Here is a 12,028-nt window from a genome sequence, read left to right on the forward strand (position 1 = left end):
AGGGCTGAAAAACCAGTTTTTAGACTGAGCATCCAGAAGTGACTCCCAAAATCCCTCCGCAGAACTGGGCCTCAGAAGCTATTGCTCTGTGGTGGTCATGAAGCCGCCTGCAAAGTGGAGTGAGGAGAGCAGGGGGTCCAGAGGGAGCCCTGGGCTCAGGGAGTGAGCAGAAGTGCAGCCCGGGAGGGAGATCAGCAAGGAAGGTGGGAGAACTCGGACACAGAAACAGAAGCCAGGGAAGTAGGGAGTTCCAGAGGATGGGAGGGGCCAACATTGTTAAACACAGTAAGAGGACCAGGGGGAAAAATTGAACACAAGACTAATAAGTCTTTGCTGGGTCAGTTGGTGAGTTTTACCAGCACAGGTTCAGGGGAATGGTAGGGAAAGAAGCCAGATGGAAGGGATAAAGAATAAATGGAAAATGAGCAGATGAACCAGCACGTGCAGCATGGACATCCCCTTGAAGATAAGTTGAAATGGAAAGGAAATAAGATTGTGGATACAGAAGATCTTGGAGTGTAGCGAGCTTTTTACTTATTATTGTTTTGTTTGTTAAGTCAAGAGAAACTTGAGTATAGTAATAGAAGGGCCATGTGAAAGAGAAGTTGATTGATAGGTCGATGTTCTGAAGGTCAGAGAGGGAGAGGGGTCAAGGAGTAGTGCAAGAGGAACAGCTCATCTTAGGGCTAGAGGTAGGGAGATCACGATGGGTACAGAAACAGGTACACCACCAGGATGGGGTGAGTGATGACCATAATTTTGGTCCTAATTTTCTCGTTGAGGTAGAGGAGGTCACCTGCTGAGAAGGAAGGAAGTAGATATTGGGTGTGGAGCTTGGAGGAGGTACAGTTCGGAACAGCCACTGCTAAGGACAATTGAAGGATTGTCATTCAAAGATATTGTCAGCTCAGATGAAATTGGAAATTGTGAATGCAAAGTAGGGCCAGACTGCCAAAATAGTATAGGATTTAGTATCCCGCAGCCTTGGACCAGAGGTGGAAATGTGGGTCCTGGGACTGCTCCAAGGCTGACACTGATTTCCAGTTCATGATGATATTGAACTCGGTGCCTCAGATCTCCTAACTAAACGTGATGTTTCCTATTTGTGTGTCGTGTGCCTCAGTCAGGAACCCTGAAGCTGTCCCACTTATAGGAAGAAGCATTCACCTTTCAGCTCACTGTGATGGACACTGCTGGGCAGAGAAGCTGTGACAATGTCTCGGTGACAGTGCTTCCCATGGCCTTCTCCACGGGAGGTGAGAAGAAAGTCCTTCCGTCACATTCCCAAAGATCAGCAGAAACTGGGCCATTTATGGAAGGATGGTATTGGATTGGCATTTTATATTCTGACTATGCATTTCTTTGGCTCTTCCATTATATTTTTGGCTGTTGTTAAATAAGAGTCCTTACTAAAAATGTAATAATAAAAATAGGCTCCATTATATTTTGGGCTAAGTGACCCCGCTGGATTGGGCAGGGAGCACTCCAGGGGATGAGAATAGACTGTGTGAGCTCTGGGATCCTATACAGGCTCTGTCTTTCCTTGAGTGGCTTTCATGAAAGACAATCATCTGCCTTTTCAAGGAAAGAATCTTGTTTAAAGGTGGGTCTATGTGGTATGTATGTTCAAAGAGTGCAGCTAAGGAGTATGTTTAAGACAAATTAAAATGTATGAAACACGTGTCAATTTAAAAGGAGTATTTAAAAATTTTCATGGACACTTTACACAGATGCCTGGATACACTAAGAATATAGCTTTACATTTACATGAGGGTTCTCACATTCTGTTGCATAATGAAACTCTTTGAAATTCTTTGAAATGAAAACTCTTCTTTTAAAAATTATTTTATTGAGGTCATATTGGCTTATAACATTGTGTAAATTTCAGACGTACATTATTATATTTCAGTTCCTTTGTAGACTGCATCATGTTCACCACCAAGAGTCTAGTTTTTATCTGTCACCATTCACATGTGCCCCTTTACCCGTTTTGCCTGCCCCCACCCTCTTCCCCCCAGTAACCACTAATCTGTTCTCCTTATCTATGGGTTTGTTTATCTTCCATATATGAGCGAAATCATGTGGTATTTGTCTTTGTCTGTCTGATTTATTTTACTTAGCGTAATACCCTCAAGTCCATCCATGTTGTTGCAAATGGCACGACTTTATCTTGTGTTTATGGCTGAGTAGTATTATATATATACACATATACTGCAACTTCTTTATCCGTTCATCCATTGATGGGCACTTGGGTTGCTTCCATGCCTTGGCTATTGTGAATAAAGCTGCGATGAACATAAAGGTGCATAAATCTTTTTGAATTATTGACTTCATGTTGTTTGGATAAATACTCAGTAGTGGAATAGTTGGATCATATGATATTTCTATTTAGTCTCTGTCAATCTCGACCCAGTGGAAGTCTTACCTTCCCTGCCCTCCTGTGACTTGAGACTCATTTATAAACAGGGTGTTTGAGCATGTGCTCACACTACTCCTTCTTGTGATGATGGCAGTTGCATTGATATCACGCTGGCTTGACATGGAGTGGAGCAGTGTTCTGACGGGTCTGATGAAGCTTTCTGTCAACATTGTGAGTCAGCTGCCTCGCATTTTCAGGCCAGGGGATGGAAGGGATATCTGTGTATTCATAATACAAGGTAAGCTCAATATTGTTTTTCTGCCTGGTTTCAGGTATAAATTTATGTGAACAAGCTATGTCTGAAGTTAAATGAGCATTTATCATGAGTCTATAGTCCCAGTGGCAAATGTCAAATTTTTGATATTGCTTACATTTTTCAAAAATTGCTTTCAATTTTCCAAAAAATTCTTCACCATTCTAAAAATGCTATATAGCATATGCTCTTTTAAAACCTGAAGTGAGTTAACATTTTGTTTTGATAAATTTTTTAGAAAATGTATGACATACTTGGGTGTGGCTCAGTCAGAGCTGTAAACCAGTCTTATAATGTCACGTACAGAAAAGTCATCGCAAGGAAGAAGAGAAGCTGCAGAACGTTCCATGAAGTTCTGGCTTGAGGAAGGATGAAGAATTGCAAATCCTAGTTTTAAGTTTTGTCTTTGTCAATTTATGTGTGACATTTAGAAAGTTAATTATTGGAAGGAGAGAGAACAGACTACCAATTTGGAAACGAAAGAGAGAAGTTTTTTATGGGGCTCTGACATGTCTTAGATGGATAGATTATTATTCCCAAATATCCATGACTTTCAATCTACTGCAAATTTGGTGGTTTTAGTTAAAATTCAGAAAAGAAACCCAACAACTAACAGTAGTTATTCCATGCATCATTGAGCCTTGACCGGCAGATGGGGACCCACACAGCAACTGCCCAACCTAGAACCACAGGACCGAGTGAAGATTCAAGGTGGGGGCTCCTTACTGGAGAAATCCCAGAAAGCCACTGCCCCAAACCAGCCCCCTGTGTTATCAAACACAGAGAAGAGGAATCATTCCACCTTCTGGGGACCAGAGAGTCAGATTGATCCTGTGATGCCAGGTAAGGACTCAAGGCAGATTCTCCACAAAGAGCCTCATTGCCTATAATGAGACATGGCTCAAAATAAAGTTTGTGTTTGAAAAGTGTTAAGGAAAAAGAAAGAAGCGAGTTAAAATTAAGAATTTGGACCAGAAAAAAAAAAAAGAACACCTGGCATTTGCACTGATTATTTATGGTAGGGAAGATCTACTTAACATATTCTTACATTCCTATATCTATGTATACATACTCCAGAGATACCAATACATTTATTTGTATATATGTTAGACTTAGGAAGTTTTAACATCTGTGTTATTGAAACTAATGCTCTAAGAGTTAACTTTTAGGCTATTTTGAGATGAAGCAGCATAACCCCTACGTATTCATGTAAATCCTCTTCACACTGAGCGAGTGAATGTAAAGAAACTATGACGTCATGTTGACATGGTCGCATGTGCTAGTAATTCAGTGTTATGCCTCCAATTTAACTAAATCTGTAATTGTTTTGTTTTTCTAATAAGTCTAAAAAGATTTTTAAATACATTCACACTGCATAAACATTACAGGATTCTGTCATTTTAAATGTCTTTTTTACACATTTATATTTGCATGACTGTATGACATACATGACATAAATATAGGTGATCACATTTCTGAATGCTTTATGAATGTCTTTTCAGTACTCAAACTCTGCACACATTTTACTGAAATAATCTGTCACTATTTTAATAACTTTATGAGAATTTTTTGTTCATTGCAAAAGATGCAAATAATTGAAAAGAAAAACAACTTAAAATACCACCATTTATTGAAAACAACTTTAAATATTTTGCTATATTTCCTTCCAATCTTGTTTATCTCCTTTGTAGATTTTAAGTGCCTCCATACAAACATGTCCACAAAATATTCCATGAAAGGCTTTTCTTCTGACAGTTGAGGGTCAGGGCACTTCAGACGCTGCTTTGGTCTCTTTCTTCTTGGTGCTGCCACCTACTGGGCAAGTCCACCATTTGATCCAACCCTTGGGATTTGTTTACTCCATTTTCTCCATATTGAAGGTTAGTACATGGAAGACAGTCCCCTAAGACACCATCAGGGGAGCCCAGGTGGCTTTGGCAGGAGGGTTGAAGCGTTGAGGAGACAACTGAGTTCTTGGAGGCCAAGATGGAGAACTCTTGCTCCATTGCTGAAGTAGAGAGGCTCACGTGGGCATGAATCGATCAGCTGGAGGCAGTGTGGAGACCACAGGCCAGGTCTCCTTAACCAGGTTCTAGTCTTGGTTCTGCCTTTAGAACCTTGAGTACGTTGCTTCCTATCTCTGGTCCTCAGTTTCCTCATCAGTGCATAAGGGATTTCACCAGATGACCCTTAAGGCCCCATCCAGCATTGGAGTCAGTTTCAGGAATGGCAAACAGCCTGACACTCATGCAGCCCTCCATCAGCCCTGTCTGGGCTGGATATTGCTCAGTGATCCCAGGGCTGGCTCCTGGGGAGGGAGGACTCAGCCTCAGAATCCTTTTGAAAATAGAGCTCCAGGCTGCCCCCACCAGGTAACGGGGGTTGGCACCTGATGTGAAATGTATTTGCAATCTCTGTTTTTGTCCTTTCTGCTAATAAACCTTTGACATTGACTGTGAAGATGTAAGGAATGGAGTGTCATAGATGCCGAAAGATTAGATGTCCAATTATTATTTATAATATGTACTGTTTTTTCCTAATCAAGTAATACATGTTTACTGTAGAATATTTGGAAATACAGAAAAATATAAAGAAGAAAATGAACATTGTCTAGCAAAACTCACCATTACCAATTTGTAGCATTTTCTTCTGATTACTTTTATTTGAACGCATATATGCACACATTTATTCACTTTAACAAAATTAGAATAATGTTATTTTTGCAAAACTTTTATTTTTCACACTTATGAGCATTTTCATCTATTGTTAAATATAATAAAATATAATAACAGAATAGTGAAATGATTCACAACCTAGCAATCACTCAGATGTGCTGGTTTCCACCAACAGGCAGTTAGACTCTTCTGAGTTTAAACCCAGCCCTATGACCCCCTCACTACTTGATGACCCTGGGGAAGCGCTGAGCCTCTCTGAGTCTAGCCAGAAAAATGGAGCTCCTGAGACCTGCCATCAGGGTGAGGTGAGAAGGTGAAATAGCAGGCCCAAGGGCCTGGTGGATGCTCACTGTTTATCTTTTAAAGAAACACTGTCTTGACTGTTCTGCCCTCTCTAGTGTGAAGCCCGGAGACTGCCCTGGACTCTTCTAGCTGAGGTCTTGCTTCCCTCTCTGGGATGGAGGCTGTTCTGATATGGTGTGCTTGTTCCCCTCTCTCTGTCCAGCCATTTGTCCCAGCCACACATTTTGCTTGATTAAATTGGTCACACTAGTTATCTAGCGTTTTAGTATCAAACATAGGCCTGTGTTTATTGGAGATATAAATCCTGTAGGCCCTTTCTCTAAGTCCATCCTAAAAAAATAAACAATGCTGTATTTTCATTTCTGTTTGCTGAAGTTTCTGATGCACCTTCAAAATATGATCTATGTATTTTCTGCAGACAGTAGTTCCTCAGGGAAGAACAGAAAAAAGGAAAATCATACATATATATATATAGTGTGTGTGTGTGTGTGTGTGTGTGTGTAAGATTTGCTCTGAGCTGGCTTCTGTTGCCCATCTTCCTGTTTTTTGCTTGAGGAAGACTAGCCCTGAGCTAACATCTGTGCCGATCTTCCTCTACTTTGTATGTGGGTCCCCACCACAGCAAGGCCTGATGAATGGTATAGGCCCACACCCAGGATCTGAACCCACGATCCCAGGTCACTGAAGTGGAGCACACCAGACTTATCCACTATGCCATGGGGGCCCACGCCCAAATTATATTTTTGAGTGAAAGGTGATTGAGGAGGAGGGGAACACCCGGCCCCAGAAGCAGATAAATGTGTACCTTGGAGACTCATTGCAGAGGACCATGAAAACAATCACAGGACCACAGAGCCTCTAGTTGAGGATGATAGACGAAGCTGCGGGAGTTCATGACACGAGCAGTGACCTGTTGATCAGAAGAACTGCTGTGTTGTCATCTCCTCTGTCATGTCTCATCTTTGGGCTCTTGAACTGGTAACCTCACATCTTTGGACCTCAGCTTCCTCCTTTATAAGTCGATTGGACTAGATAATCCCTCTAGTCCCTTCCAAGTGTAACATTCTATGGAAAGAGTAATGCTCACGGCACAGTGGTTAGGAACACAGGCTCCAGAATCAGAGGCCGAGGCTCAAGTCCTTGCTCCACCACTGAGCTCTATGACCTTGGGCGTTATCTTCTCTCTGGATCTCAGTGTCCTCATTAGGAAGATGGAGATAATGACCTATACCTGCCTCACAGAATTGTCAGGGAGAATGAATGGGACGACTAATATGAAGCATTTAGCACACTGCTTGGCTCATACAATGAGCCAAATAATTGATGGCTATTATGATTGAGTGATTTATGATACCACAGGAGTAAAGGTCTTAGAGCACCCAGTTGTCTCACCAAGTGCTCTAGTGACAGAAACAGGAGACAGTAGGGATGGGGTAAGAGTGTGGGAGATTAAGGGAATATTTAGTAAATGAAGAAGAATACCATAATTCCATAATTGTGTTTGTTTTTAACTAGAAAGAAAACACTTTTGACATGGCCCTGTAAAAAGGCAGGTTGTAGTCCTAAATCCCACAAACTAATTAGTTAAAAGAAGATTTATGAGAACCAAATGATTTTTAGGTTATAGATCTAAACATTGAGAAAACTTTCCTTCTATCCAAGAGTAGTCTTTCTAATATCTGGACAGTATTAAAGTATAACTTTTACACAATAGACTTAAATAATCCAGATGAGCCGGCCCAGTGGCTTAGCGGTTGGGTACGCGCGCTCCGCTACTGACAGCCCAGGTTCGGATCGCAGGCGCCCACCAATGCACCGCTTCTCCGGCCATGCTGGGGCCACGTCCCACATGCAGCAGCTAGAGGGATGTGCTACTATGACATACAACTATCTACTGGGGCTTTAGGGAAAAAGAAACAAAGGAGGAGGATTGGCAATAAATGTTAGCTCAGAGCTGGTCTTCCTCAGCAAAAAAAGAGGAGGATTAGCACGGATGTTAGCTCAGGGCTGATCTTCCTCACAATAAAATAAAATAAAATAAAATAAAAAATAAATAATCCAGATGTCAAGAAGCTACATCCCGTCCTGACTGCTGGCCTCCCCATCGACATACAAAGGGAAACCAGGACTGCTCCTTGCCCCATTTGCCAGTGCCCATTTTAGTTGTTACAGTTCTCAATGCCACTCTCTGTCACAAGAACAGAATACCAAATTCACCCCCTTGACTGGTTTCTGAGAAAACTATTATGATGTATTTAGAAGGGGTTGGAAAATTTTAAATCTTAAATTACCCAAACTAAAAGCATTCAAGAAACTATGTCGACTAAGTATTGAAAAGTCTGGAATAATTTTCAGTGTTCTAGCAAGTACTTCATGGGAGATTTCATTTTCCTTGTCATCAGAGCATTAAACAGGAATCAGATCTGACAGTTCAGGAACCTCATATCCGACTTGGCAAATAGAAAATTCCCCTAGATTTTGTGTCTGCGTTATTGTTACCACAGCTAAACCCAAGCCCCAGACTCGGGACTGAGATCTTCAACCACAGCTCCCTTCCCTGTAGCTGAAACACTGGGGCTCATCTTTACACAAGTCCCTACATGTAGAAGGGCAGCCTCAAACCGTTGTCCTGCCCTGAACAAGCAGAACCAGGCTCGGTGTTGGGTTCCTGTTTGTAAGAAATGGTTTTGGGTTTCTGGGATTTCTGTAGGGGTTGACCAAAGTCTTTTTTTTGTCCCATTCCTTTGTAACACCCAACTTAGGTGGCTGGTACAGCAGGATGTGGGGGGAACTGACACCTTCAGGGCCCTGAGCCCTTTCAGAACTTCTTCCCTCAGAGTGGCCATTAGGAGACTCTAGTAGCTACTAAGGCCCCAAACTGTCAGCCAGGAGAAATTCAGCAGTGATTCCTGACTCCTCCAGAGGGGTGTGGTGTGTGTGGAAAGTCTGAGCCACCTCTAGAATCAAGTTCTAGACCGTTGGTTTATCACAGATGTTTATCTTTCACTACTCTCTATGGGAATACTAGACTCATCCAAACTTTGTTTGGTACCAACAGTCCCTAATGCACCTTCCCCATCCCCTCCACTTGTGCCCAGACACTTCTAGACTGTTCCTGAGAATCTTGTCCCGGAGATTTACCTGGGATTCTACAAATACACCAGAGGTTGAAATGCCATTAGTAGGTACTCAGCTCCAGGTGTTCTGTCTTCAAGAGGAGGCCAACTATGGCTGGGACCAGTTTTAAGCCCAGAAAATCAAAGCTGTCAGGAGTAGTAGGTAGCTAGCTACCTACTCTCAAATGTAAACACTCACCTGTTTGCACCCACCCTCCCTTCCTTTCCCTCAGGACTAAAGGAGAAGGTGTCCCCTCTTCCAATGTCAGTCTCTCCCCTGACCTTGATGCAGCCCCTATCTCCTCATGTATATTTCTCCATCATTCCTTAACTCTCCTGTGTTTTCAATCTCTGTTTCTCTGCTGGCTCCTTCCCCCAACAGCTGCAGACACATTCAGATCTCTCTCAAAACATAAAAAACAAAATAGCATCCATCAACCATCAATCTCCCTATAAATGAATTCCCAATTGCCAAGTCCAGGGGCCTCTGCAGGCCTCACCTCACTTGACCCCTTGTTAGCATTTGACATGTTGGTTTATAGTCTCACTGAGAGATAAATGACCACTTTTGGAGCCTTCCCCTGACCCCACTCCCCATAAGTGCTATAAATGGCAGAGCTCTGGTACACTGGAGGAAATGAAGAAGGAACATAAGATAAAATAAAAAGATATCAGGAATCAAAATAGACTTTCATTATTGTTCTGTTTTTATTAGTGTTCGTCCCATTCAGGACTATCATCTCCAGCATATTTTCAGGGTAAGACTTATCAGCCAGGTTCCCTTCTCACTTTTGGAGAACTACAGGGATTGCAGCTCCAGAACTGAGGGAGAAATCAAGCAATCAAGTGTGCCAAAGGCACAGCGGGGAATTAAATGCTGGTGTTGGCTCGGATTAGATTTGGGCACCTGTGAAAGAACACAGGAAACAATAGTGGGAGAGACAGGAATGGAGTTGATTTCACTTTCACATAGGAGACTTGAGTCTGCCCTGGGCTCTGATGCCTCATCATGGAGTCAAGGATCCAGACTCTTTCTTTGTCCATGATCTTCAGCTTGATTTTCACCTCATGTTCCAGGATGCTACCTGAGCTCGAGCCATCTAGTCTGCGTTCCAGCTGGTGGAAGGAGAGAAAGGAAGAGGGAAAACCTCTTACTCCAGATGTCTTTTAAGACGGTCCCTCACAATACTCCCTTTATCAGGCTTCTGATGAGAACCTAGTCTGGTGGCTATACCTGTCTGCAGGGAGAACTGGGGAAAACAGAGTTTTAATCCTGCAAGGTCCAGTGTCCAACCCCAAACCTGAGTTGTATTACCAAGAAAGAAGGGAAGTCAGAGAACGGGTGGACAACCAGCATCTGTACCAGTGCTTCACTTTTTTCCAGAGCTGAGATCTAGGGATCTGTTTATTTCATCTCCAGAGCAGAGAGGTGGAAGGGACTAGGAGTCAAATATCTTAGAAAGAAAGTTAGGGGAAAAAAATGGATCTAATATAACTTCCTTGCATGGGAGGAATTGTATCACTACTGAAGTTGGATCTTCCAGTGGCCTAGAGGCTGAGGAAGGAGGCTGCTTACAGCCCTGAGCAGTACATTTGATTGTGCCACTGAGAAGCTGGGGTCATTCTGCCTACAACTGATCCAATCCCACACACTCACAGCATCCTTGGTGCTTTTGAGGCAGGGAAAGGTCTCCTTTGGCCTTAGAGAGCTCGAGTCAGACTTGTCCTGAGGAGCAACTTTCACGTGGGGCAACAATGGCCACTAAAGGAGCCAGTGAACCTTATGCTAACCAGGTTATCATATATCATTAATATGAACAATTAAGTACTACATATCCATTTTAAATTTTAAGTACTGCTAGTATATTGCTTCCAAGTTAACTGAGCTGTTTCTAATTTGATCTTCATAGTGTTTCTGTTTAGACACAATCCCCTCTTGCTGCCTCTGTGATTATGGAAGGGAGTTGTGTGGACTGGGGCCAGGATCCTGTGCTTCTCCACAGAGGAGGGGGAGGGAGAGCCGCTGGAGCACAGCACGTCTCCATGCCTCCCCTACACCCAGGCCTTCCAGTGCAGCCTGCTTGCTGGTTCCCACACTGGTGTGCATCTTTGTACGAGGAAAGATCACTGGAGCCATTTTGTAGGCAGGCTGCCACCATTCCTCTACTTGGACCATCCTCGTCCTCACAGGACTGGTCCTGTGGGCAGAGGGGTCAGGACACAACAGGATCAGGAGTCAGAATCCAGATGGAACGCCTGAAAGAGGAGTCATTTCAAGTGGAGTAGGGAGGGAGGCAGACATCATGAAATATTTTTTCCATGTTACCAGATCAAGTAAGATAACATAGAGGATCAATAAAGAGTGTCTTAGACAGTCATTCTAAGAGGCAGCAATCACCAGGACCCCTGTGCGCCCTCCAGGTAAGATACAGCTCCCCGTGGTCCTGGAGAGAAAGAACAGGAGAAATGATGGCCGTCAGTTGGTAAGGATGTTGTTGAGTTGAGTTGAGCTCTCTGGTCTTAGCACCAGCCTCAGGTCTTCAGAAGAGAAACAAGTTTGTCCGAGGGCCTAGGGAAACTCTAGGTCAGATCTCCTTGGGGCTAGCCTCTCTCCAGTCTCTGCCCCTCTCAGACCCTCCCCACTTTCAGAGTTAGAGAATATTACAGTTCAATCCTCTCATGGTTGTAGAGCTTCTCCTAGTGGCAACCATAGTATTTGGCCCTAATGGTACAAAAGTGAATAAAGGATGTACTTTGCAAAATACTAAAGGAACTGATACATCTCTTGAAGAAGACACACAAATGTACACCTTGTTACACCACACTGGTCAGAGCCTTGAAAACACAAAAGAAAGTGTGACTGATTCTCTCCAGGAGGGTGGTGAAGCTCAGGGGTTTGATGGGTTTAAGTATTTTCAGTCTCCTCCTCGTGCTGAAAATGTGGGGGAGGAGTGTTTCCTTTGCCCCTTTTGTTGATCTGTATAATTTTACAGCAAAGTGGAGATATTTGTATCGAGGTGGCCACTTTTATTGTGTGTCAGCCAGAAATCTTCATTAATACATTTGAAAAACTTAAAATTTTTTCATGCAACATTTTGATTGATCGATTTTGGGCCGTGGTTCAGCTGACTGAGTATAATATAGAAAGAAACAGAAATCTCTCATCAATATTTTTAACATATGTTCCTTTTTTCTGGAAATTTAGGTTGTTGCTATATTTTTGCTATGACAACACCACTACAATAAACAACCAGATAGCTAC

At 42.8% G+C, this 12,028-nt stretch overlaps 1 protein-coding gene across 8 annotated transcripts in view; it reads left to right on the plus strand.

Annotated features, from left to right (window-relative positions):
- The window catches only part of LOC101397218 (UL16-binding protein 1-like), a 139,053-nt gene that overhangs the window by 23,719 nt on the left and 103,306 nt on the right, over positions 1 to 12,028 (plus strand). For 2 of the 8 annotated variants that reach the window (XR_015550120.1, XR_015550121.1), the window contains one exon: positions 1,124 to 5,478. The exons of 1 other annotated variant lie outside the window; for it this stretch is intronic. The gene's annotated coding sequence lies outside the window, so the exon portion shown is untranslated. Of the gene's footprint in view, positions 1 to 1,123; positions 5,481 to 12,028 lie in introns of those variants that run through there. 5 more of the 8 variants (XR_015550122.1, XR_015550125.1, XR_015550127.1 and 2 more) reach the window with 3 other exon arrangements.

This window comes from Ceratotherium simum, chromosome 38 (assembly GCF_057802395.1).
Source record: "Ceratotherium simum simum isolate JZ-2026a chromosome 38, ASM5780239v1, whole genome shotgun sequence".
NCBI lineage: Eukaryota > Metazoa > Chordata > Mammalia > Perissodactyla > Rhinocerotidae > Ceratotherium > Ceratotherium simum.